Below are 25335 nucleotides of genomic sequence, written 5' to 3' on the forward strand. Positions count from 1 at the left end.
CTTTATTAACATTATATACATATATTTACATTGTTAAAAGAGAACTTGTTGTTGCAAAATACTAAAAAAAAATTTATTTATTATATATTCAACTTTGGACTTCAGTGTCCAATGGCTTCTAAACTGTGCTGGGGCACAAAGCTTGTTACTAGAATTTTTTGAATCCATCTCTGATTCTCTATCCAAAACGGGATAGGAAGTAACTAAAGCAGCAACGTCATTATCACAGTACATATTTAAATACAGTAATATTGTACCAATGACTAACCCACATATTTATCAAAGCATGTTTTAATTTACACGTTATTCAAGTTGCAAATTCTGCATATCGTTGTTATTCACACAATTGTTTGAAGTGCAATGTGAAAATATAACAGACACGAACGAAGGATACACAATACCTAACGGAAGGATTAAGCTTAAAATATTATTGTGAAATAAAACCTTCATTTTTGAAAACGGCAACAACAACCAGCTGTACATCCAATATACAAGAAATAAAAACAACAAATGAACTTACATCAGCATACATCAGGGTGTTGAAGTAACATCTTTCAATAAAAAACCTTAAGAGCAAAGCAACCCAAGTTGGTTTCATTTTATTGGGTTGATTAAAAAGCGTTGCATACATCCAGGCTTAAGTTACAGTTGGAAGAGCACTGTGGGCTTCAAACCAAGTCGTGTTCATCATTGTATAATTTCCATTTTGACGATGCCGTATTGCCGACGATGCCGAATTGCTGATTATCTGTTAAGTAAATTTACTAGCCCTGATTAAATTACACAGAAATGTAAAACTCAATGGCCTTATAATATTTCTATTCTAGCACTCCTCGAATTTTTCTACTACCCCCAAGAGGGGATCAATTCATTAAAGAAATTCAATTGCCCATAGCCTTGGGGTGTTGATATTAACATAGCTAAAGGTGAAGCCGCAAACCTTGAAGTTATAACAGAATCTGTACTCCTTTCGGGAGATTTGTGGTGTTTAAATTTGCAATTCTGTTTATTGGTAATGCAAATGTAAGCACAGCGTGCAACAAGCTTCGTATTCTGCACCATGAACCCCTTTCAATTGGGTTTGTGGTATTCGCGAGGTGCAAAGTTCGCTTAATCACACCCAAATCAAATGCGCAACGTCCAGACAGAGAAACTCGATGATAGGATGACACAGGGACTTATAGCATGGTGAAGGGAATTGAAACTACACGCAGAAAATACCGTATTAAGATTAATTTTATAGGCCAGGTTCAGCATTTACGAAATTATGAATATTGTAGCATAATCCTAATCCTAAAATGTAAGATAATTTTTATAGCGCTGGGATGAACGACTTGTTTATACCATTGCGTCATCGATTGCCTTCGACTAAAGATAAAAAGGAAATTTCGAAGTGTTCGTGTTCGGGGTTAACAGCCACAAAGAGGACCAGCAGGAAAATCCAACAAAAGGGTTCTGGCATTTGGCATCCTGATCTACAATGCCCGTGGCAGTGTCAACATTTCCTGTGTCACACTTGCACTCGCCCCCACAGACCTGCTGGCACAAAGATTGTCCACAAAAGTGGAATTAATTGTATTTGCATAGGATGTAAACATCATCACGTTGCCGACAGGATCTTGTCCTGCAACGTTTCTAAACTAGATTCAGCAGGGCTCGCATCCTTTCGCCACCTTCCCATCATTCTGCCGCCAACGAACACAAGGTGAAAAACAGTTCACGTTCAAACATTCAAGATGAAAATGCTATTAGCCCAATAAAAACATATAATATTTGAAATTAATCTTAGGAATATTAAATGGGGCAGTTGTATTTCATGAATATTTATTTCAGCTCAAATTGCATTACTCGCCGAAAGGTTGAAATCCCATTATTTCCAGTGCATTGAACATACATTGTATCCTTCGACTTCCTGCGGTGCGATAGTGATTTTACCTTACCCTGGCACGTTGCTGATTACGCTCAAAGGAGAAGCGAGTCCTGCGTCCTGAATTCCGAGCTGGAGGGGATGCTGAATGAAGTTCCGAGAACTGAGACGACAATGGCGACGGCATAAATATCAACGGCACGTCATGTGGCGCCGAGGAGGAAGTGGATGGGGTTGCACACAACGTGTTCGGGCGGAAATGGACTCACCGTGGGAGGAGGGCAAAAGATCTGGGCGGGCTAGCGGGATTCCAGGTCTGCGTAATGCAGTTGATTGAGCTTTGCATATTTCAAGCCACGCTCCATTAATTACATGCCCGCTCCGAAAGCCAAATCATTTGGCACTTATTTCGCACATGTCCTGAGACATCCTCTCCTTCCCAAGAGCTGTAATTGCAGATTGCTTTTGCTGGGCACATGTGAGGGCGTATGGGGCGTTTCTAATTAGCTGCAAACATCACTCGGGGGCACAATAACAAAACTAGCTGCGTGTCACAAACGCCCACGCAGCAGAAATAGCTCAAAACGAACTCTGGATCCACTGGAAGGCCAGTGGCCATCAAATGGAAACCTCGGAGGCACCGGAATCCACGTCGGACAGCTCCCAAATGCGTTACGTTAGCCGCACCGTGGACAGGACCAATTAAGATAGCAGCACTATCTGCGAGATTTATGACCAATGCGGGACTTATGGATGAATCGACCAGGCTGATAATTTAAAATAGGTGAAATCTTACACCGACAAAAAGTAAACTACCTTATATATTGCTTTCATTTTAAAAATATTTGTAAATGTATAGATGCTTTAGTGTACTAATCAAAAGCGTTATTTCATTAAATGGCTTTGAAAATATATTCTTTATTTTACACAGCGTCAACTTACATTTTAAATTTTAAATTCTCTTATATAATCTCATACCTAATTCACCCGATCTGGCACTTCGTATGCCCACTGTAGACCGCTTGGCCGTTCAGTACAAAGTCCTGTCATTTGGCCATTCCCCTCTTTCTTTTTGGCCCTGTTTGTGTGCATTTTGGGCCATGTGCGTTGTCGCCATGGCGGCCAATGTGAAGGTCGATCGATCCGTTAGCGCCGCCCAGCGATTGTCAACCACCCCCATTTTTTACGTACCCCGCGCTCCAGCAGCTCGACTTGGCAATTTATGTTCATTGAGTTGATGTTGATTTGTGCGCCGCGGCATGATTTTTTAATGGAATGTAATTTATAGTTGCGAGGGGGCCGGACACGCGGAGTCGCTCGGAATCGCAGGCTGGCAGACGGGCGTGCACTCGATTGCATTTTGGCCCAATGCACTGGCCGTGTGCCAAATGAGACGGCAAAAACGACACAAATTGCTTGGCTATGGGGGCTCCCCCTTCCGTTCTTCTGATTTGGGCCCACTTGGTGTCTGGTGTGGTACGAGTGTGTTTCAAACTCAACTGACATGCGAAAGAGCAGTGGATTCAGTGCCTCTACAGCTTTATATTGGACCTTACAAACTGAAGTCAAATTTAAAAATGTAGTTAGTCAAAACTTAAATATTTGCAGCTGAACAATAGCTTGAAAAACTTTGACGAAAAAACGAGATAGAATGCAATAGTCGAGTTTCCCGAATATCAGATACCCGTTACTCAGCCAGAGGAAGTGCGAACGAGAAATTTCAACATTTATAAAACAGTAGGAAAAATTAAAAAAAAATTTTTTTTAATTTCCACAAAATCTCACATGAAAAAAATTACAAAAAAATTTTAAAAAATTGCATTTTTAAATTTAAATGCAGTTATTTAGAGAATTGCTCCAGAAACATTTAGAGGTATGCCACTTCAAAATCCGATTAAGATAAGTTGAGTTATGAAGTTTAGAGCTTCAGCTTTGGGACATTTCTTAATTTTTTGAATTTCCACAAAATCTCACATGAAAACAATTACAAAAAAATTTAAAAAATTGCATTTTTAAATTTAAATGCAGTTATTTAGAGAATTGCTCCAGAAACATTTAGAGGTATGCCACTTCAAAATCCGATTAAGATAAGTTGAGTTATGGAGTTTAGAGCTTCAACCTTGGAACAGTTCTTAATTTTTTGAATTTCCACAAAACCTCACATGAAAAAAATTACAAAAAAATTTTAAAAAATTGCATTTTTAAATTTAAATGCAGTTATTTAGAGAATTGCTCCAGAAACATTTAGAGGTATGCCACTTCAAAATCCGATTAAGATAAGTTGAGTTATGGAGTTTAGAGCTTCAGCCTTGGAACAGTTCTTAATTTTTTGAATTTCCACAAAACCTCACATGAAAAAAATTACAAAAAAATTTTAAAAAATTGCATTTTTAAATTTAAACGCAGTTATTTAGAGAATTGCTCCAGAAACATTTAGAGGTATGCCACTTCAAAATCCGATTAAGATAAGTTGAGTTATGGAGTTTAGAACTTCAGCTGTGGGCCATTTCTTAATTTTTTGAATTTCCACAAAATCCCACATGAAAAAAATTACAAAAAAATTTTAAAAAATTGCATTTTTAAATTTAAATGCAGTTATTTAGAGAATTGCTCCAGAAACATTTAGAGGTATGCCACTTCAAAATCCGATTAAGATAAGTTGAGTTATGGAGTTTAGAACTTCAGCTTCGGGACATTTCTTAATTTTTTGAATTTCCAAAAATTCTCACATGAAAAATATAGCAAAAAAATTTAAAAAAAAATGCATTTTTAAATTTAAATGCAGTTATTTAGAGAATTGCTTCAGAAACATTTAGAGGTATGCCACTTCAAAATCGGATTAAGATAAGTTGAGTTATGGAGTTTAGAGCTTCAGCCTTGGAACAGTTCTTAATTTTTTGAATTTCCACAAAACCTCACCTGAGAAAAATTACAAAAAAAATTTTAAAAAATTGCATTTTTAAATTTAAATGCAGTTATTTAGACAATTGCTCCAGAAACATTTAGAGGTACGCCACTTCAAAATCCGATTAAGATAAGTTGAGTTATGGAGTTTGGAACTTCAGCTGTGGGCCATTTCTTAATTTTTTTAATCTCACATGAAAAATCTCACATGAAAAAAATTACAAAAAAATTTTTAAAAATTGCGTTTTTAAATTTAAATGCAGATATTTAGAGAATTGCTCCAGAAAAATTTAGAGGTATGCCACTTCAAAATCCGATTAAGATAAGTTGAGTTATGGAGTTTAGAACTTCAGCTGTGGGCCATTTCTTAATTTTTTGAATTCCCACAAAATCTCACATGAAAAAAATTACAAAAAAATTTTAAAAAATTGCATTTTGAAATTTAAATGCAGTTATTTAGAGAATTGCTCCAGAAACATTTAGAGGTAAGCCACTTCAAAATCCGATTAAAATAAGTTGAGTTATGGAGTTTAGAACTTCAGCTGTGGGACATTTCTTAATTTTTTGAATTTCCACAACGTCTCACATGAAAAAAATAGCAAAAAAATTGAAAAAAATTTAATTACAAATTTAAATGCAGTTATTTAGAGAATTGCTCCAGAAACATTTAGAGGTATGCCACTTCAAAATCCGATTAAGATAAGTTGAGTTATGGAGTTTAGAGCGTCAGCCTTGGAACAGTTCTTAATTTTTTGAATTTCCACAAAACCTCACATGAAAAAAATTACAAAAAAATTTTAAAAAATTGCATTTTTAAATTTAAATGCAGTTATTTAGAGAATTGCTCCAGAAACATTTAGAGGTATGCCACTTCAAAATCCGATTAAGATAAGTTGAGTTATGGAGTTTAGAACTTCAGCTTCGGGACATTTCTTAATTTTTTGAATTTCCACAAAACCTCACATGAAAAAAATTACAAAAAAATTTTTAAATAATTGCATTTTTAAATTTAAACGCAGTTATTTAGAGAATTGCTCCAGAAACATTTAGAGGTATGCCACTTCAAAATCCGATTAAGATAAGTTGAGTTATGGAGTTTAGAACTTCAGCTGTGGGCCATTTCTTAATTTTTTGAATTTCCACAAAATCCCACATGAAAAAAATTACAAAAAAATTTTAAAAAATTGCATTTTTAAATTTAAATGCAGTTATTTAGAGAATTGCTCCAGAAACATTTAGAGGTATGCCACTTCAAAATCCGATTAAGATAAGTTGAGTTATGGAGTTTAGAACTTCAGCCTTGGAACAGTTCTTAATTTTTTGAATTTCCACAAAACCTCACATGAAAAAAATTACAAAAAAATTTTAAAAAATTGCATTTTTAAATTTAAACGCAGTTATTTAGAGAATTGCTCCAGAAACATTTAGAGGTATGCCACTTCAAAATCCGATTAAGATAAGTTGAGTTATGGAGTTTAGAACTTCAGCTGTGGGCCATTTCTTAATTTTTTGAATTTCCACAAAATCCCACATGAAAAAAATTACAAAAAAATTTTAAAAAATTGCATTTTTAAATTTAAATGCAGTTATTTAGAGAATTGCTCCAGAAACATTTAGAGGTATGCCACTTCAAAATCCGATTAAGATAAGTTGAGTTATGGAGTTTAGAACTTCAGCTTCGGGACATTTCTTAATTTTTTGAATTTCCAAAAATTCTCACATGAAAAATATAGCAAAAAAATTAAAAAAAAATGCATTTTTAAATTTAAATGCAGTTATTTAGAGAATTGCTTCAGAAACATTTAGAGGTATGCCACTTCAAAATCCGATTAAGATAAGTTGAGTTATGGAGTTTAGAGCTTCAGCCTTGGAACAGTTCTTAATTTTTTGAATTTCCACAAAACCTCACATGAGAAAAATTACAAAAAAAATTTTAAAAAATTGCATTTTTAAATTTAAATGCAGTTATTTAGACAATTGCTCCAGAAACATTTAGAGGTACGCCACTTCAAAATCCGATTAAGATAAGTTGAGTTATGGAGTTTGGAACTTCAGCTGTGGGCCATTTCTTAATTTTTTGAATCTCACATGAAAAATCTCACATGAAAAAAATTACAAAAAAATTTTTAAAAATTGCGTTTTTAAATTTAAATGCAGATATTTAGAGAATTGCTCCAGAAAAATTTAGAGGTATGCCACTTCAAAATCCGATTAAGATAAGTTGAGTTATGGAGTTTAGAACTTCAGCTGTGGGCCATTTCTTAATTTTTTGAATTCCCACAAAATCTCACATGAAAAAAATTACAAAAAAATTTTAAAAAATTGCATTTTGAAATTTAAATGCAGTTATTTAGAGAATTGCTCCAGAAACATTTAGAGGTAAGCCACTTCAAAATCCGATTAAAATAAGTTGAGTTATGGAGTTTAGAACTTCAGCTGTGGGACATTTCTTAATTTTTTGAATTTCCACAACGTCTCACATGAAAAAAATAGCAAAAAAATTGAAAAAAATTTAATTTCTAAATTTAAATGCAGTTATTTAGAGAATTGCTCCAGAAACATTTAGAGGTATGCCACTTCAAAATCCGATTAAGATAAGTTGAGTTATGGAGTTTAGAGCGTCAGCCTTGGAACAGTTCTTAATTTTTTGAATTTCCACAAAACCTCACATGAAAAAAATTACAAAAAAATTTTAAAAAATTGCATTTTTAAATTTAAATGCAGTTATTTAGAGAATTGCTCCAGAAACATTTAGAGGTATGCCACTTCAAAATCCGATTAAGATAAGTTGAGTTATGGAGTTTAGAACTTCAGCTTTGGGACATTTCTTAATTTTTTGAATTTCCACAAAATCTCACATGAAAAAAATTACAAAAAAATTTTAAAAAATTGCATTTTTAAATTTAAATGCAGTTATTTAGAGAATTGCTCCAGAAACATTAAGAGGTATGCCACTTCAAAATCCGATTAAGATAAGTTGAGTTATGGAGTTTAGAACTTCAGCTGTAGGCCATTTATTAATTTTTTGAATTTCCACAACGTTTCACATGAAAAAAATAGCAAAAAAATTAAAAAAAAATGCATTTTTAAATTTAAATGCAGTTATTTAGAGAATTGCTCCAGAAACATTTAGAGGTATGCCACTTCAAAATCCGATTAAGATAAGTTGAGTTATGGAGTTTAGAACTTCAGCTGTGGGCCATTTCTTAATTTTTTGAATTTCCACAAAATCTCACATGAAAAAAATTACAAAAAAAATTTAAAAAATGGCATTTTTAAATTTAAATGCAGTTATTTAGAGAATTGCTCCAGAAACATTTAGAGGTATGCCACTTCAAAATCCGATTAAGATAAGTTGAGTTATGGAGTTTAGAGCGTCAGCCTTGGAACAGTTCTTAATTTTTTGAATTTCCACAAAACCTCACATGAAAAAAATTACAAAAAAATTTTAAAAAATTGCATTTTTAAATTTAAATGCAGTTATTTAGAGAATTGCTCCAGAAACATTTAGAGGTATGCCACTTCAAAATCCGATTAAGATAAGTTGAGTTATGGAGTTTAGAACTTCAGCTTTGGGACATTTCTTAATTTTTTGAATTTCCACAAAATCTCACATGAAAAAAATTAAAAAAAAATTTTAAAAAATTGCATTTTTAAATTTAAATGCAGTTATTTAGAGAATTGCTCCAGAAACATTAAGAGGTATGCCACTTCAAAATCCGATTAAGATAAGTTGAGTTATGGAGTTTAGAACTTCAGCTGTAGGCCATTTATTAATTTTTTGAATTTCCACAACGTTTCACATGAAAAAAATAGCAAAAAAATTTAAAAAAAATGCATTTTTAAATTTAAATGCAGTTATTTAGAGAATTGCTCCAGAAACATTTAGAGGTATGCCACTTCAAAATCCGATTAAGATAAGTTGAGTTATGGAGTTTAGAACTTCAGCTTCGGGACATTTCTTAATTTTTTGAATTTCCAAAAATTCTCACATGAAAAATATAGCAAAAAAATTAAAAAAAAAATGCATTTTTAAATTTAAATGCAGTTATTTAGAGAATTGCTTCAGAAACATTTAGAGGTATGCCACTTCAAAATGCGATTAAGATAAGTTGAGTTATGGAGTTTAGAGCTTCAGCCTTGGAACAGTTCTTAATTTTTTTGAATTTCTAGAACAAAATTATCTCAACATTCTCATTTAATCTCAACATTCTAGCTTTTGTTGTTCCTGAGATCGAGGCGTTCATACGGACGGACAGACGGACATGGCCAGTTCGACTGTGCTATTGATCCTGATCAAGAATATATATACTTTATATGGTCGGAAACGCTTCCTTCTGCCTGTTACATACTTTTCAACGAATCTAGTATACCCTTTTACTCTAGGAGTAACGGGTATAACTATTGTTCCGGGTAATATAAAATGTATGCAAAAAGAAGCAGAAAGCTAAGTTTTCCAACTGGACAGGAAATTGATTTTGGTTCTGGAAATCAACCCACTCGTCCCTCTTACTCAGCAATTTCAGCATGAATAACTTAAGTGAATCGGAACTCTTTATTAATGGCAGTATTTTTCTGAGCACTCTTTAAGGAGTTAAAACACAGTGCTGACAGTAACATGACAATCAAGCAATCACAACAATTCTGACAATTCCATTTATCTTATTTGCACGAATTCGCGGCCATAATCGACAGAACAAATAAATCACAATGAGAGGGGAGAGATCCATGAAAACATTTCGCGATGCTCGTGCACGATAGGTGCGAAAATTCTCTAAATAAAAGTGTAGTTCAAATCATTTGCTATAGTTTTAACTTCATTTCATATATAAAAAATCTGGCAATTGTATTGCTCTTTTCCTTAGTAATAGAAAATGTCTCTCTAAATAAGGCTTAATGCCTTACACAGTCACACAGTTTATTTTTTACAGTGCACTCGTACGAAAATGGAGCCACAAAGATGCCGCCAGCTGCTGTTCAAATGAAATCAAAGTGAGCAAATCAACGGGGCGCAGAGATTCAGGTGAACGAACGCGGCTCTCAAAGTTCCATTGCCTCCGACTTTCACTCCCATTGCATCATAGAACTTTCCCAACGCCTTGACATTCTCCCGATGATTCCCCACATTTCCCCTTTCCCCACCGCCTTTCACTCACGTGCAATTAAAATGCCTTTGAAATGCAATCTGCGACGCGTTGCGTTGATTTGAGACCGACATCGCGTGAGTAGAGATGTGAGCTTGCATAATGCATAATGCCCATGTTCATGGGAAGATATCGGGCGACTGAGGCGACTGAGGCGGCTGGGAAGTGCAAGTAATTATATGTGCAAATATTTTCTAATGAGCAAGTGCAATGAGTAGCATTTAATTCGAATGGGTGGACCGCAGAGCAAACGTTTGGCTGCCGCGAGTGTGTAATGAGGGGGAACTTATTATACTTTATATTCTTATGCATCCCCTTGCCATTCCATTTAGCCGGAAAATGGAACACGCAAAGCCTTTTAGCAGCTGGCAGGGATTCCCCTGGCACTTCGCAGAGTAAACAAAATTAAATCAGAACTGTTTCGTTTCGTTTCGTTTCGAGAAAGTCGCTGACAAAAAGACTAAACTAATCATTGGCATCGTAGCTATCGGATTCCAGTTTTTATATTTACATTGCTATAAATGACATAGCTGACTAAAATTAAAACCTTATCTTAGGGAAATGCCCATTCATTGAAAACAGTAGACCCAACTAGCTAAGATAATGAACACTGATAAAATAATTGATAAAACAAAGTTCCTAGAATTTATGTAATTTTTTTAATATAAAATAAGTAGGTTAATTAAAAACGAGTTTAATTTTATGACAATTAATTCTTAGATATTTGGATTATTTACATAAATGCTATAAATAAGTATTCCTATTCCTAGTGCTATAAATAAACCTTATCAAATCGCGGACTACGTCATTGCAGTTTTACATTTGTAAGGCCTAACAAATGGCACACAAAACAAATAAATAAACGAATAAAACGAAAAAGTAATTTTTACGACGACAAGCGTCGCTAATTCATTGACCCACATGGCGTATAAGCAATCTGCCGACCTTAAGTCGCCGACATTACGTATACGCCAGGATGAGAGCTCGACAAATGGGAGGTGGCAGGATCAAGGACAAAGCCGGCGGCCAAAGGAAGTTCTGATTTCACAAGCCTCGCTACAATGCCGGCTAATGTCCTTTTGTCAACGACAAATTCCCCTTGCCACGTGAAGCTGACAAAATATTTTGGCATAATTAACCCTGTCCTCAAGAACAAAGTGGTGGAAAACGCGGTTGGTGGCGGCCATTTCAGTGGCGCTGTGCAATTAAAGTTTCTAACACTGCGACGTAACACACAAAAGGTTTTCATCATTTAGATTTTCCATTACAGATTGCAAAATGGAACAAAACTGTGTGCAAAATAGTGCAAAGCTGTGGGAAACTGTTGAGTTTTCATCGCTTTTCCGGCTCGTGCATTTCCAGCGACGGTGAAGCAGCCGGACTGAGAAATATGACTCGCGCTCAGTTGATTCTGAAATTAATTGAAATTGCTGGCGGTGACGGGGAAGGAAGTGAAGACATGGCAGAAGGAGATTTCTTGCCGCCTTGAAGGATAAGGCTTAGGTCTCTGACGTCAATTTCAAGTGCGCAGTTTTAAAGCCACTTTACGGGGCCCAAGTCCTTTTGATGACTGGAATTTCGGGTCGGAGGAAGAAAGGCATTGGCATTGGGCAACTTTTTCGTAGCTATTTAACCGGCTGAGAAAGCAATTTGAAAAGGTTTCCGCACTGGTTGCTGGATTAGGTAAATTGTTAATTTCAAATGGAGAAGTTCGAGCATTCGGCAGGGAAACCCGCTCTCATCCTTCAGCCAAACTGGCCCCCATGACCGGCAATTGCACTAGATGTCCACATTTCAATTGGATTCAATTCGCCACGAGAGCTGCCAGCTTCCACATTCTCTAATTTACACTTCATCTGATTTAGCCCGAACACTTTACACTTTGCTCGCACTCGATGGCTGTGCGTATGCGTAGAGCTATTACGAAATCATTCTGCGAGCACGTGAAGGCAGAAAGGCACGAAATGTACAGTAGTCACTTGAATTATTAAACAAAAAAAGCAACATCTCGCTATTTTATATGAAAAAAGTATTTAGCAAAGATTTAATACTTAATGTCGAAAGATATGTTTTTATTTTTCAAGTTTTATTTATTTTTTGTTCTTTACTTAACCATTACTTATGACATAACCCATGAAAGAATAATAATTTGGTTATTAAATCAATATGCCCTATATATATATGCTCTAAAGTATAAATATCAATATCGGGTATTCTCGAGAGACCACTGTGCCACCTGGGCATTGCAGAATTAGTAGAGCAACGGCATTTCCGTTATGTAGTAAAAAAAATAGCACAGAAAATAAAACAGAAGAGTTTTGGTTGCGTCAATGCCATTGTCAATGGCGGAGCACGCCGAACAGTTTTGCATTCATTGCTCGTCTGGCCAACTGCAGTCGCGTTTTGCCTTCAATCGATACTTTGAACCTTTGACTGCTGGCCGAGTGGCCGACTGACTGCTTGGCTGGCTGGCTGGTTGGCTGGCTCCTCGTTTTGATTGATGTGCGCTGGTTTATATTGCCATGAATTTGCCTTTTAAATACTCGCATAAAGTGCGAAAATTTCCACGGGCGTGTGTGTTGGATGGCCCAAGTTCAGGCGGACGGGCAATTAAACTGCGAGCGAATCCAAGACTGAAAAATCAATCAGCGGCGAGCGGCGAGCGACGCAAATCGATCAACTCGAATCGACAGACTAAGACTGAGACGCTGTCGCATAAATTTCATTAAATTGCCAGCTGTCGCTTGAACAGACTCAAGAAAGTCGCGACTTTGCAATGGCTTCGATGCCTGGGGAACGGGTATCGATTGTGTTGTATTGTTTTACCACATTAGCCATTCCGAAAGTGGGAATGCACTCTATTTATAAACAGCTAATGACTCTAAATCGAGAACCGTTCTCTTCTTTCACTTTCGAATGCGTAGACTCGACTTTCTCTAGCTCTTTCAGTTTAAGGCACTGTTTTTCCCACGTGCCCTTTGACCTGAGCCGTGCGGAAATTGTTTCAGCCACAAAAAGGTATAAATTCATTATCCGAAAAGTTTTCTCTTATCTGAAAGCAGGAAGACAGCGGGAAAAAGAAAAACAGATGGGAACCCAAACAAAAAACATGAAAAAAAACTTTAAAAGTGGTTTTATATCAAATTTATTGGCTAACGACGATTTCATTTAACTTTACGGGTGTTTGAATGAAGGATCTGAAAGTTTTTCTTTCATTTCAAGGGATTTTGTACAACTCAACAATAATAAAAAGCTCAATTGGTAAACAAGCTGGTCCCCGGAAAAAAAAACAATAGCCAACACTCCAAATTTGTTTATCTTATACTTACTACTACTGAGCTTATAAATCCTGTTTCGCTTGCTAGTAAGCTGATAGCATTAAAGCTATTCTAAAATAATGAAGGAAAGTGAATAGCTGTAGCCACTCCAAAAGTTATCGTTACCCCTACTCTTTTTTAATTCGGCCTCAGATTCACAAGGACTCTGAGCCAAAGTGCACTTGGAGCACTCCTTCGTTTTATTCCTTATTTTCCTTCACTTTACATCTTGGCATCCCAACTCAGGTGGCCAATAGCAACATATTCCGTGCAAAGTGTCTACGAAAAATGCATTTTATAGAATATTCCTATAGCGGGTGATAGACCCACGACTTCCGGTAATATAATGACCCTTTGGCATACATCTCTTAAAATGACTCGCTGAATAAATGTATGCAATTTCTAGACGGCTTTATGTAATTTGAGATTTGTGGGCTTGAGCCATTTGTTGGTAATATTTTTTATTGACGTGACAATTTCGCATTTTCCGTTTTTGTGGGTGCGATCGCTGGCATTCGTCTCTGCCCACTGACTTAGCCAACTTTTCAATCTCTGCGCCAGCAAATCAACCATATTTGCTTTAAACTATGTACTGTGTTTTATCTAGTTATTATCTAGCCACTGCAACTCATCGTGGATGACATAAGCCACGAAAGTGTCCATTTCTGTTGGCCGTTTCTCGATTCACAAAGCCTAATTTGATTTGATGTGTGTATTTCGTTGTTGGCTTTCGTGGGCCAGTCCGACAGATTGTTGCCTGCACTTTGTCACTTTTTGTTTGCCGTTTGTGGGGCTGGCAAATAATTTAATCAAAACCATTGAGCGTATCGTTGACGAAATGGGTAATTAAGCGGAGCAAGAGGCGGGTCCATTGAATCAGCCCGAGATCGAATAGAAATCGTCCACTTCAGATTTTTAGACTCTCGAGCCTTAACGGCATTTGTGAATAGTTTCCGTGGTCCCAGTTTGCCTTCGACTGACCAAGAGTTCTGCGCATAACCAGTTACCAAGACTTCAAAGTCGGCTTCTTGCGTCGCCAAGTTGTCTGGCAATCGAACTATCTGGATTTCGAGTTTACGCGCTGACGGCTTTTAATTTGACTTGAGGCTTTATTTTTAGGAAATCTTATTATACAAGTTTCTCTGGTCTTTCCCCTTGCTCCCCCAATCGATTTCATAAATATTTATTAGGTCATTTGGTCTTATTTTATGCAAACACATGTTTCCTTTGACGAGGGATGCCTTAAAACGCAAAGCACACAATTCGCGATATCTCAACTTCGAAGAAGTGTCCAATGCTAGCTGCTTTGCCTAATCGTTATTCTTTGGTTTTTATGGGAATCCCTAATGGAAAATTCCATTTAACCTAAGCTGGAAATTTTTTTCTTTTTCCGTAGCTTGTGCGAAGTCATGGTGAAATAAAATAGCTAGTGTATAATTTATCTAATTTGGCGAAATTCTATAATGTTTATTTAAATGCTTCTCAGCAGTTCAAGATTTTCCAGCCCTGTCGATGGGCGAATTTCTTCAAGATAAAAAAAGGGAGTGATAAATATCCGACACATGTATTGGGCGTCAAAAGACTGCAAACATGTTTTAGCTTATTGCCGTTTCTTAAGCGAATACAATCAGTTATTGTGGACTTGAATCAAAAATAAATTTGCATTTTAAATAATTAAAATCCGCACATAACACGCCTCCGAAATGGCAATGCCTAAAATAGTTTTAAAACTAGTGCTCAAGTCGACCGCTGTATGCACTTACCTAACAGAATAGTAAATTAATTTAGCATGCTCAAAATATGTTGGATTTGTTATATATGATACAAATAATAACTAACAAAGATTTGATATTAAAATAAAAATTTCAGAATATTTTTATTATTTCTGCAAAGGCCCAACAATGGAGGTATACCTCTTAAAAGCGTGATCTGTGCTCATTGACCTGTAAATTCTGTCGGTGCGTGACCAGCGACATGAAAATTCAAATGAAATCCCAAATCCGCATAAAGAGACACGCCTAACAATAGCCATTCATTCCGCAAACCGAGCGCTAATCCATAGGTACACTTCCACTTTCCATGGGATTTGTAAAATCAAATGATATTGGCATTTATAGACGCCTAAAAAAGGGCTCAATGCTCCCAGCACGCGCGCCTCTCATTTGGAATGCGAATCAGTTGTCGCGTTTATTGGCTTCCCCGATATTCCCGACATCCCCAATATCCCCGACCTCACCGACATCCCCGATTTGGAAGCGGATCAGGGCATTACGTGCAGCAGCAACAGCGGAAGTGGTTTTAGGGCGGCCTGGCATTCTGCACAGCATTCGTGTGGCGGCTCTATTGTTCGCATCGAACTGCTCTTTTATTTTCATTTGCGGCCGAGTGCAATGGAGATGTGGCACCTCTTTTGCATTGCAATGAGTAAAATGCGGAAGCTATCTTGCGACACATCTGGAAATAAAAAGTAAATGGTCCGCAGAAAGGCAAGAATTGATAAGGCAATTTCGGAATACATTAAAAAAATAAAGGCGGAAAGCGTACTGACGCCAAAAACGGAAAGGTACTCATTAATAAGCCCACGAGCCCACAAATCATTCAAATTACTTATGTGAAATTGTTTTCCACTACGACGGGGCTGACTATTACTCATGCAACATGAGTTATAATTGCTTTAACTGGCACAATTATCTTCATATTAACAACGCTAAATGCCCAACAAAATCCTTTATTGCCATTACCCGAAGCGCAGTCATTAATATTCAAATGCCAAATGCTGTTCGAAGTTTATTTGCGTCTTGCCCTTTACCCAGTTTCAGATCGTGAAATGAGTAGGCACTTTTCGGTTTTGGCTTGTGTTTTTTTATTATTTTACCCAAAGGCAGTTGGCTCCACATTAAACGTTTGACGACGTATAAAAGAAACCGTCATGAGCAATTAACTATCGGTCTCCATCGTTTCCAAGCGGCAGTGTCCAATGTGGTCAAGAGACACCTGGTCGCCAAGCCCATTCAAAGCTGGGCAAACAAAACCAGTCGTCACCCCACTCAGCAGTAGCAATTGGCCAAAGTTCAGCCATCTGATGACGATAGAGACATCTGCCAGACGTCAAGTCCAAAAAGCACTCAGCTTAAGGGCCAGGCCGAAGATAGGGCCCAGATGCATTGTCAAGTGCAGTGAACCCTGCCCGGTTAGGTCATCTCACAAACAACTTGCTCATGCACGGCAAATAGTATTTAGTTTCGGTTTCATATATGTATTACTCACAGCTTTGGAATTCCTATTCAAATCAATTAGAACAAAAGCACATTATTAGGTGCCATTTCCTTTCATCAGTCGCTCTTCCATTTATTCAAAAAGCGATACAAGAAATATTTTGATTTCGATAATATTTTAATCACATCAATTTGCATTCGCATTTTTCGCTGTTCATCCACCGGATGCTGGTTATCCAAAAAAGCCAATTTTGGCCTCATTTGCCTTAGTTGAAATTTATGTGTGGCCACCCGCAATTAAAATCTATTTTCAACTGTGAACGTGAGTTCGATAGTCATAGTACACCCACAAGAGCGCTTGGCGACAGTTGACCTGTCAAAGAGCAAAGGTCGCCGTTGAGTGACCCTCAATGGGCAGTGCATCGTCGCCGGAAGTGGAAGTCTACACTTGCGTTCAGCTCGGCGTGTTTGGCATGATTATTTGTTTGGGACTCGTTTGGTTCTTTTGCTTTTCTTTTTTCATTTCTGCTGTGTGATTTTCGCCAATTGTTTAAACTTTTCTCGCTGGGGGAGCGAAGCAAACAAAACTTAGATGCCAGCGACAATGCGATGAACGATTTAAAACCCGTTGAATTTGTATTTCTATGCTGCCCAAAGTGGCTATCGCTTCGCTGCTTAAATCGATCGAAGTGGAGCCAATTTGGCTTAGACCAAAATCCACACCCACTACACGCATTCGAAATTCCCAAAAGGCCGATGCAATCGCGGCGAGTTGGCTGGGAAACCCAAAATGGCAGTTTGAAATCTGTTTTACTTAATCATCAGATGTGCCACTACAAATACATGGAATCACAAATTTATTATGAGCTAGCTTTTGTTGCTGCCAACAGCGGAATTATTATACGCATTTATTAATTCCACACAAGAAATTATTGTTATTGTTGGGTTATTATTTTAATTTTTCGCTTTTCCGACTCCGAATGCATGCGCAGCTTTGACCTGGAGGGCAATTACAGTGGGACAAAAAGATAAGTCAATTAAATTTGGCGTGAAACGAAAATGACTTGCATTAAAAATGCCACAAGATGAACTTTCATCTACTAAAGTATAAGTATTATAAAGTTTAACGTTAGCGCCATTACCTTTAGCCCACTGTAGTAGCAATTTATATTTTCAAGGAATTCCAAATGTTGTCCATTCGCCACACTACAATATTTATTTTGCAGTCCATATACTCTTTAATAGTGAAGTATTCATACAGAATGTTAAATCAGTCGCTGTTCTGTTTGAGAGAATAAATTACATGCCATTTCAAATTTCTTTAAAAACAAATCTGAGATGTTTTATTCCACCCCTATTTTATTGCACTAATCAACAAGAAGCTTGTTGTTGACTAACTTCGTTAGTGTATTTCCAAATTCGTTGTGCTAAAATTCGCCTCGGCAGTGGTATTTCTAGCACACTAAAATAAGATAAAAAATAAAAAATTCCCAACCAACAGCATGAGCATAAACAAAACTCAGCGTCAATTGGAAATACCCAAAAAAAATACACAAAAATCGGCTTTTCGACTGTGAACTTTGCGTAAATAAAACAGACGCCTTTTAAATACATGGAAAAACTCCAGTGACTAGCGACCACATAGGTATACAAATGTTTGGCAATTGGCCGAAATCTTTTTTTTCTAAGATCAAATTCAAAGTGCCAGTCAGTGAGTGAGTGCAGCGTGTCAGGAGTTTGACAGCTTTATGGAAAATGTGCCATTAAGAAGAAAATCCAGCGGAAATTTCTGTCGGCAATTTGTCAGAATGCGGCCTGAACAGATCACCCATTCGCCCCGTTGGACCGTTGGAACATGACCAGCCAGAGCAACACATGCGACACATCCCCCGGTGAGCACGTGTCGTGCGCTTGACCACAAAATGTTGCATGTTTTCCAGCTGCAACAGTAAATTCAATTGCTGCCACATGACAATGCAATAAAACAACGGCCTCCGCCTCAAATGCAACCGCACGCAAACAGCTGCTAAAGTTGCCCTGGGTCCGACCTTGACTTTGCCTGGTTCTATGCCAACCAATCGCCCACACTCTACACTTGACCGAAAACGAAAAGGCTTACTTCAAAGTATTAGTTAAAAAAATGTTACACTTTAACTTACAGGAAAACCTGCATATTATGTACAAATGGTTGATACTAAAAACGAGTATATTGTGCTGTATTATATAGATTTCAATAGTTTGAATTCTTTTCAAAATTAAAATGCAAGTCACATCCCTTTGTTTCAAATGTATTGGCCTGAATATATTGAAAGCTTTGTGGCACGGAATTGTTGCCACTTCCATTCCGAATGATTTCGCCGTGGGAAATGGCCAAAAATAATAAGTCGAAAGCAGAACCACAGCTGCACTTCCGTATCGATTGCTGTTTGCTGTGCGGTCGGGGGTGTCATTTCGATTTCAATCACAGGTGCACACAGGTGCTTATACAGTTTCCATCTCGGTCGGTGGCATTTTTAAACAATATTCCACTGCCAGCGCTCCATCGTCGTACCCACAGTGCTGGGAAATGGGGAAAATGGGAAGCTGGGAGCCCCGCAAGAAGATGGAAAGCATTGTTGCATAATCGTTGTCGGTTTTCATTTCCTCACGCCAACACGCAGCTGCGGATGGCAGAAGAAATACTGTCAACACTTGAAAATTTTCGCCTTACTTCGATGGCAACGTTTGGCAGGGTGTAGATTCCATGGTTTGTTGGATTACAGGCTTGATATATTTACAACACGAAAAAATATATGTAAAGTGTGCATATAAGCAACAACTTTAGCCCATATTTATAATTCTAATTATCTAAGACACTCTAAATTTCCAGCTTCCGGAAGTACGCTGAAGGTCTAAGCGCTAAGGCCTACTAACTCACGAAACAACAAATATTTTCTTACAAGTTAATAAAGAATAGAATGAATCATAATTTATTAGTTTCCACCTGCTATGAATGCCTTCTATCTACGCTACCAATGTGAATGATTGATTAAGTTACAAAAATGTATCAAATTGTTTAAGTTTGGAAAGAAATGCACGAGATTTTCATCGTACTTTAAAATAAACTAATTCCTTTGAGTTGAAAAACTCCTCTGGGTCTTCAATGAAATATTTTCCGAGTAGTAGCAGTTTAGCGAACAACTCTTCACCTAATCACAGTGCAGCAGCGCTGTTTAGTCACTCCTTGAGTTTTTCCATTCCCCCGATGAAGATGACGTTCACGATGCCAGGCAGGCTAACATTCTGGCATTCTGGGCAGGATGGCAAACAAGCTAGAAGGCTGGCAGGATGGAAAACTGGCATGCAGGCGGGCTGGCAAAAACGCCATGAACCATAAAGCAAAGGCAAAGAACATTCTGGGCGAGAGTGTTTTGGGCTGGGCCGAAGTGGGTGGACCCGTTGGCTATGGTGGCAATGGTGGCTCTGGTGGAGTGGGTGGTTCGGGTGGCTCGGCGGCAGGCGGTTAACCCTAAGTGTTGTCACACCACTGCACTCCACACCCTGCTCCATCACTGCCACTTTCCGGTTTTCTGGCGTGAACGGGAAAAACCCAGTAATTTTCAATAGCAAGGACGTCAGCTGCCGGGCCTGAAATGTTTAATAGTGGGCTGGGCGGGTAAAGAGGATTGGTTAGGGAAAAGTAGTTTTATGGATATTTCCATTTTCCTTTTGTCGCAGGTAAACAAACAGAAGTCTAAAAATAAACCTACGGGCATATTACAAAATATATACCACAGCATAAAAAAACTATGAACTACATTTATTTTAAAACACTAAAACTAGCTCCATTTTAATCACTATTTATCCCTTTGATTGGAATTTAGCTTTTTTCTTCCAGGGACTTCTTTTTGCACTTCTGTGTGCCGCAAATCGAGTTCGATTCAACCGCCACTCTTGTGCAACTTTAATACACAATTCAACTCGCTGTTTCCCCAATGGACTTGAAGTTACATGCAAATGCAAGTGCATCCGGCGCAACTGCCATTGTTTTCACTCTTTTTGCCACTCCCTTACCGCGACCCTCCTGTGCCACAAAATGGCATACAAAATTCACGATTTGATGCACTTGGCTGGGAAATGAAGTCAGCAAACAAGCCGGTTCTATTGAATCGAGAACTGAATTACTAGGATGGTAAAATAGGATGGTATATATTTTTATGTGGCCACAAAGTTATTAATTCCTTATAGGATTCTTCGAATATAGTGGTGACTTTTGATACCACCATTCTGTTTGGTTTCTAGTAAAGCCCACAGAACTGCAAATGCCTCTCAACTACTTAAAGCAATTCACTTCATAAGTATTGTAGGTGTATAAACGAGAAGCAAAGCCAATCCACTCGACTTTGGTTTACTTGGCAGTAGGATTCAGACAAAATCAGTGACTGAGCATTACGTATACGCCACCTGTGCTGGCAGCTAGGCACGTACTGCCAATGTGTATTTCCATTTATTTTAAATCAATTTGCCACAAACTTTCTTCAATGGAAGTCCACACTCTTGTTCTCTTTCCGCCGGAGTACTTTCCGTAGAAAATCCTACTCCATCCACCAATTTAGCGCTACAATGCCGACATAGTGGCGCCCAAAAAGGAGCTACCAACCAAAAAATAAGAAAAAAAGTTTCGGCAACTTGTATAAATAAAAATGTTTTGGTACACAAGTGATAATATGTTCTTTTGTGGCTGCTGCCGATGCTGACGAGTTCGCTATCTGGCTGAGCTGCTCTGACCGGGCTAATATTTGCTTAGCTGTATTCAAGTTTGGTTCGACCCGGCTCGCTTTTGTGCAAACAGGCAAATCAAACAGCAGTTTGAGAGCCACAGTTATGATACAAGTATTCTGGGCTTGATTCGGGAAAAGTTTTGCCGTTTAGCTCCAGTTATTGGCCCTTTGCCAAGGTGCATGAACCAAAAGTGCAGTCAACTGCTTGGCAATAAGCCGAAAATGTCGACTGTAAATAAGCGTTTAAAGCTACTGGCGACCAAGCTGCCACAAATCAAATATTATTGCCCAACCGTTTTGCTTTTGGTGGCAACTGTTTGTTTAACCATAAACCTTTTTGTGCGACCCTCTTGTTAATAAATATTTAAACGGCAATTCAGGCGAGCGTGTTACTAAAGATATAGCCATGCGGAAATGAATTTATTTGCGAGCATGGGGGTGCCACAGCTGTGTGGCTAAATCTAGCATGGGAACCCGTGTGCATCGCATAGAAAATAGCTCGTCGTCTTCTGGTGCGACTCTTTGTCTCTGCTTACTCATAGACGGGCTCGTAATTTGGCAGCAATAATGAGAACAAGATACATCACCGCACAGCCCCCCCAGAATCTTCTGTCGAATTTAATTGAGAAATTGTGCACATACACAGTTTGGCAAAAGTGGCAGAGCATGTTTGCCTTATTAGAGATGTGCTTCTATAGGGGCAACTGCCATGTGTAAGAACTCTCGTTTTTGGCAGCACATTTACATGTTCATTTACAGCCATGCTTACAATATACAATATACAATTTTGTGTTTAGGAAAAACATGATCTGTAATTACTACATGTGAAAATAATTGATAAAATCGAAATGGGAGACGCAGCAGCTATTAAATAAAATAACCCTACACTTGTGGGACAGCATTTCTTGGAATCATTTGCAAATAATACCGTCAACAAAGTTCAATATTCAGTGAGTGTCAGTTGGATGCTCCTGCTTGAACACGAATCCACACTTGACAGTTTCTGGGAAACGAATAATCTATATATTTCCCCTTTAGCCTTGGCACTTACGAATAAATTTAATTTTGTCTGCCCCAGAAATGCACTTAACGATTTATTTCATAGTGCTTCGTAGCACGTGCCAAAAACAGAACTACATATAATTTATATGCTAAGTAGAGAGAGGTAAGCCACCGGAAACTATTGGCAGAATGCTACAAATGATTGGAAAATGCTGATATTTTCGAAAAAGGTCCGCCCAGAACGGCGCCTGATAAGCTGGAGAATAAAACTTTATAAACAACTACAGGGAGGACAGATTCAAGTCCCCAGCTCCAAGATTTCTGCTTGCTGTGCGACAATATTTGAATCATGTCATGGAATATTCCATGAAGAGAACTTGGCTGAATGTTGACGGGCCACAATCACAGCCCGGCCGACACATCCCTTGGCCTCGGATCTGTATGGGTTCAAATATTCCGGGAACGGGGGTGTTTGGAGGTGGCTACATTCGATGCCTACATATGTTTCTATTGCCATTGTGACGTCACCCGGACGGAGGGACTGCGAATCAGTGAATCGGGAGTCGGTAGTCGGGAGTCGGGAGTCGTGAGCGGGTTAACTGTCAGCGATAAGTCGGAGGCAAAAACAGAGACAGCCAGCCTGACGGCATATTTATGGGCCCATTTCCCCATACTCTTATATACAAGTATATACTCCAGTATGCGAGATAAAACCAGTGTAAGCTGCGTGAGAAAGGCACAGTTCTTCAGATTCTTGGCCTAGGACGGCGCCAAAAACTTGACTCTACTTTAAAACTTATTGTAGAAGTTCGAGAAAAAGCAGAGTTCGTGTGTTTGCGTGCACGGGCAAATATATTAAATCATTTTGATTATGCTGTTAGATGTTCTAGTGCCCCATCAGCGATAACAAGGCGGACTGATAAGGCCTGTCGTATATTTGCATATTATACTATTATACGAGCAACATGGCCTGACTTTGACTAAGTCTGCAGATTGAATTCGAGCAGTAGTTTTGTACAAAACAAAGCACTTCAGCGCGGACAGACTGCAGCTGTTGTAAATACACGGGGCGGAATACACGGCGCGGAAAGCGCCGATCCCAAAAATATTGAACATAACATAAATCCATTGCCGTATCTCAGAATCAGACGCCCGTGTTGATTTTTCTGGCCGCTCAAGGGTGTGCAGCCGAGTCAATGCACCCGGATTATTCAAGTTCACATGCAAATTGGATAAATCCAAAACCGCTTAGATTTATGGCTTTATTGATATTTAATTCTTGGCGAGCACCTATGGCAGATTGGGCCAAACTTCCGTAAGGTTCATTGACACAGCGCTTAGATAATCTCTGCTCAGTCGTTAGTTTTCCGCGCTTTGACATCAGATGACGCACTGACGTGTCATATCGGCGGATCTGGGAAAAAAACCAATATGTCGCAGCGGCAATGTTTATTTCCTCTTGCCTAATCGACAAATTTGCTTAAGATGACAGCAGCTTGTCCACCCACACGGCCTTCTTTGCTCCTCACCTGACTTTCGACAGTTTTTAGCGTTTAAATCCAATTTATTCGTTTCGTGTTTGTGTAGACCGCTTGTGCTGTGAATAAAACAAGAAAATATCGAAATTTGTGCCTCTGTGCCAAATGCCAAAATCTGTTCTAATGACATTTGGCATTCTTTCTACTCTTGTCTCGCAACTCAGCGGGCTTACGAAAATGGTTTTTTAATGTTGCTTAAGTTTTATTTAATTATACAGCTATTCAAATTAATATTTTTATGGCTTCACACCACAGAAGCGTGTTGACATTTTTGGTAATGTAGCCATATTGCAACAAATTAGTTGGCTTTACGAGTACGCCTATTTTTAGCACACATATAGAAAATTGTGTTTTAATTTATCCAATAATTTTGTAGAGCTTTAAATTTAATTACACGTATTGCCATTGAGCGTTGGAGTTGCTGCGCTTGAGTGTTTCAATGGCTCTTCTACGCGCTTCCCATCAATCGGAGTCAAGGGCCCTTCTCGGCGCTTCTCAATTATTTTAGTTAAGCGACTAGTTTGTCTCTTTTATTTCGAGCTCGTGTAAACGCTTCAGGTTTCATGTTTCACGTTTCACGTTTCATGCAAGAAAGACCGTGTACCTAATTAAAAAGAGCTAATATATATGCTAATTAAGTCTGTGATATATCAGTCAATTTGTTCACACCGCCTGTCATGTTCGAAACTGGAAATTCTATTTTCGGACCACAATTGGCAAACAACAGAAGTCTTTTTACGCCGAGTGATGGGTAGAAATGTCAGAGGCCTCATCGAGGCATATTAAACGCACCATAGAGCGAGACGCGCTGTGAATCATAAAGTAAATAAATAAGTGCGACGCTCTCGGTGACCGATTTGCTGAGGGACAGCAACGCATCCGCTAGATACTCACAGATACTCACTGGGGCGTCCGAGAATCTGGTCGGCGTGTCAGATTCAGCTCTTGCTTCTGCAGCGCTTTTGATTGTGATTTTGTTTATGTGCCGCATTTTTCTGTTGAAAGACCAAACACAGACGTTCCGTTGTCACCACATTGCTGCAAAAATTAGCCTGCCTATATGGAATATCAGTGGTACTTATCACATTTCTTGACTTGGACCTACCCCGATCGGTGGGGTGAGTCAGTTGCTGAGGTAAGCCATGGCTCTCTGATATTTTGCCCGTTGCTAAACCATTAGTCACTGCAACGCCCAGGCGACCCTCCTCTAATCCTCTAATACCCACCAATTCGCTTGGCTTGACCAAGTGTTGGATCTCCGTGGTCGGGTTCTAAGTAGCAAACCCGTACTCGTACCAATCACCGACTCCCATATACAGATGACATCGTGACACCTCCGCCGCTTTCCCCTTTTCCAAAAATGTGACAATCAAATCGGCTGTTCGATTTGCGGAGACGAAATACTGAGAAAAATAATGGCCAATGTTTGAACTCTACATTTGTTTGTCTAACAATATACCAACTCGTATTTCGTGCACTTAATAAAGCAGATTTGTCCTTGGCATCCAAGTGAAAATAACGAAAACCTTTCTCTCCGTGTACAATTTGTATTAATTTTGAAATGAAACACGCGTATGTCACAATCATA

At 38.3% G+C, this 25335-nt stretch overlaps 1 long non-coding RNA gene across 1 annotated transcript; it reads right to left on the reverse strand.

Moving 5' to 3' along the window:
• Window positions 1-1808: 1808 nt before the first annotated feature.
• Window positions 1809-25278, reverse strand: LOC26527050. The gene is made up of 3 exons (XR_003408113.1): window positions 24853-25278; window positions 24652-24803; window positions 1809-3397 (listed from the first exon to the last, which is right to left on the reverse strand). It is a non-coding gene; the product is annotated as an uncharacterized LOC26527050 (long non-coding RNA).
• Between the last annotated feature and the right edge of the window lie 57 nt (window positions 25279-25335).

The sequence above is a fragment of the Drosophila erecta genome, unplaced genomic scaffold, assembly GCF_003286155.1.
Source record: "Drosophila erecta strain 14021-0224.00,06,07 unplaced genomic scaffold, DereRS2 tig00000000-arrow-pilon, whole genome shotgun sequence".
In the NCBI taxonomy this organism is placed as follows: Eukaryota; Metazoa; Arthropoda; class Insecta; order Diptera; family Drosophilidae; genus Drosophila; species Drosophila erecta.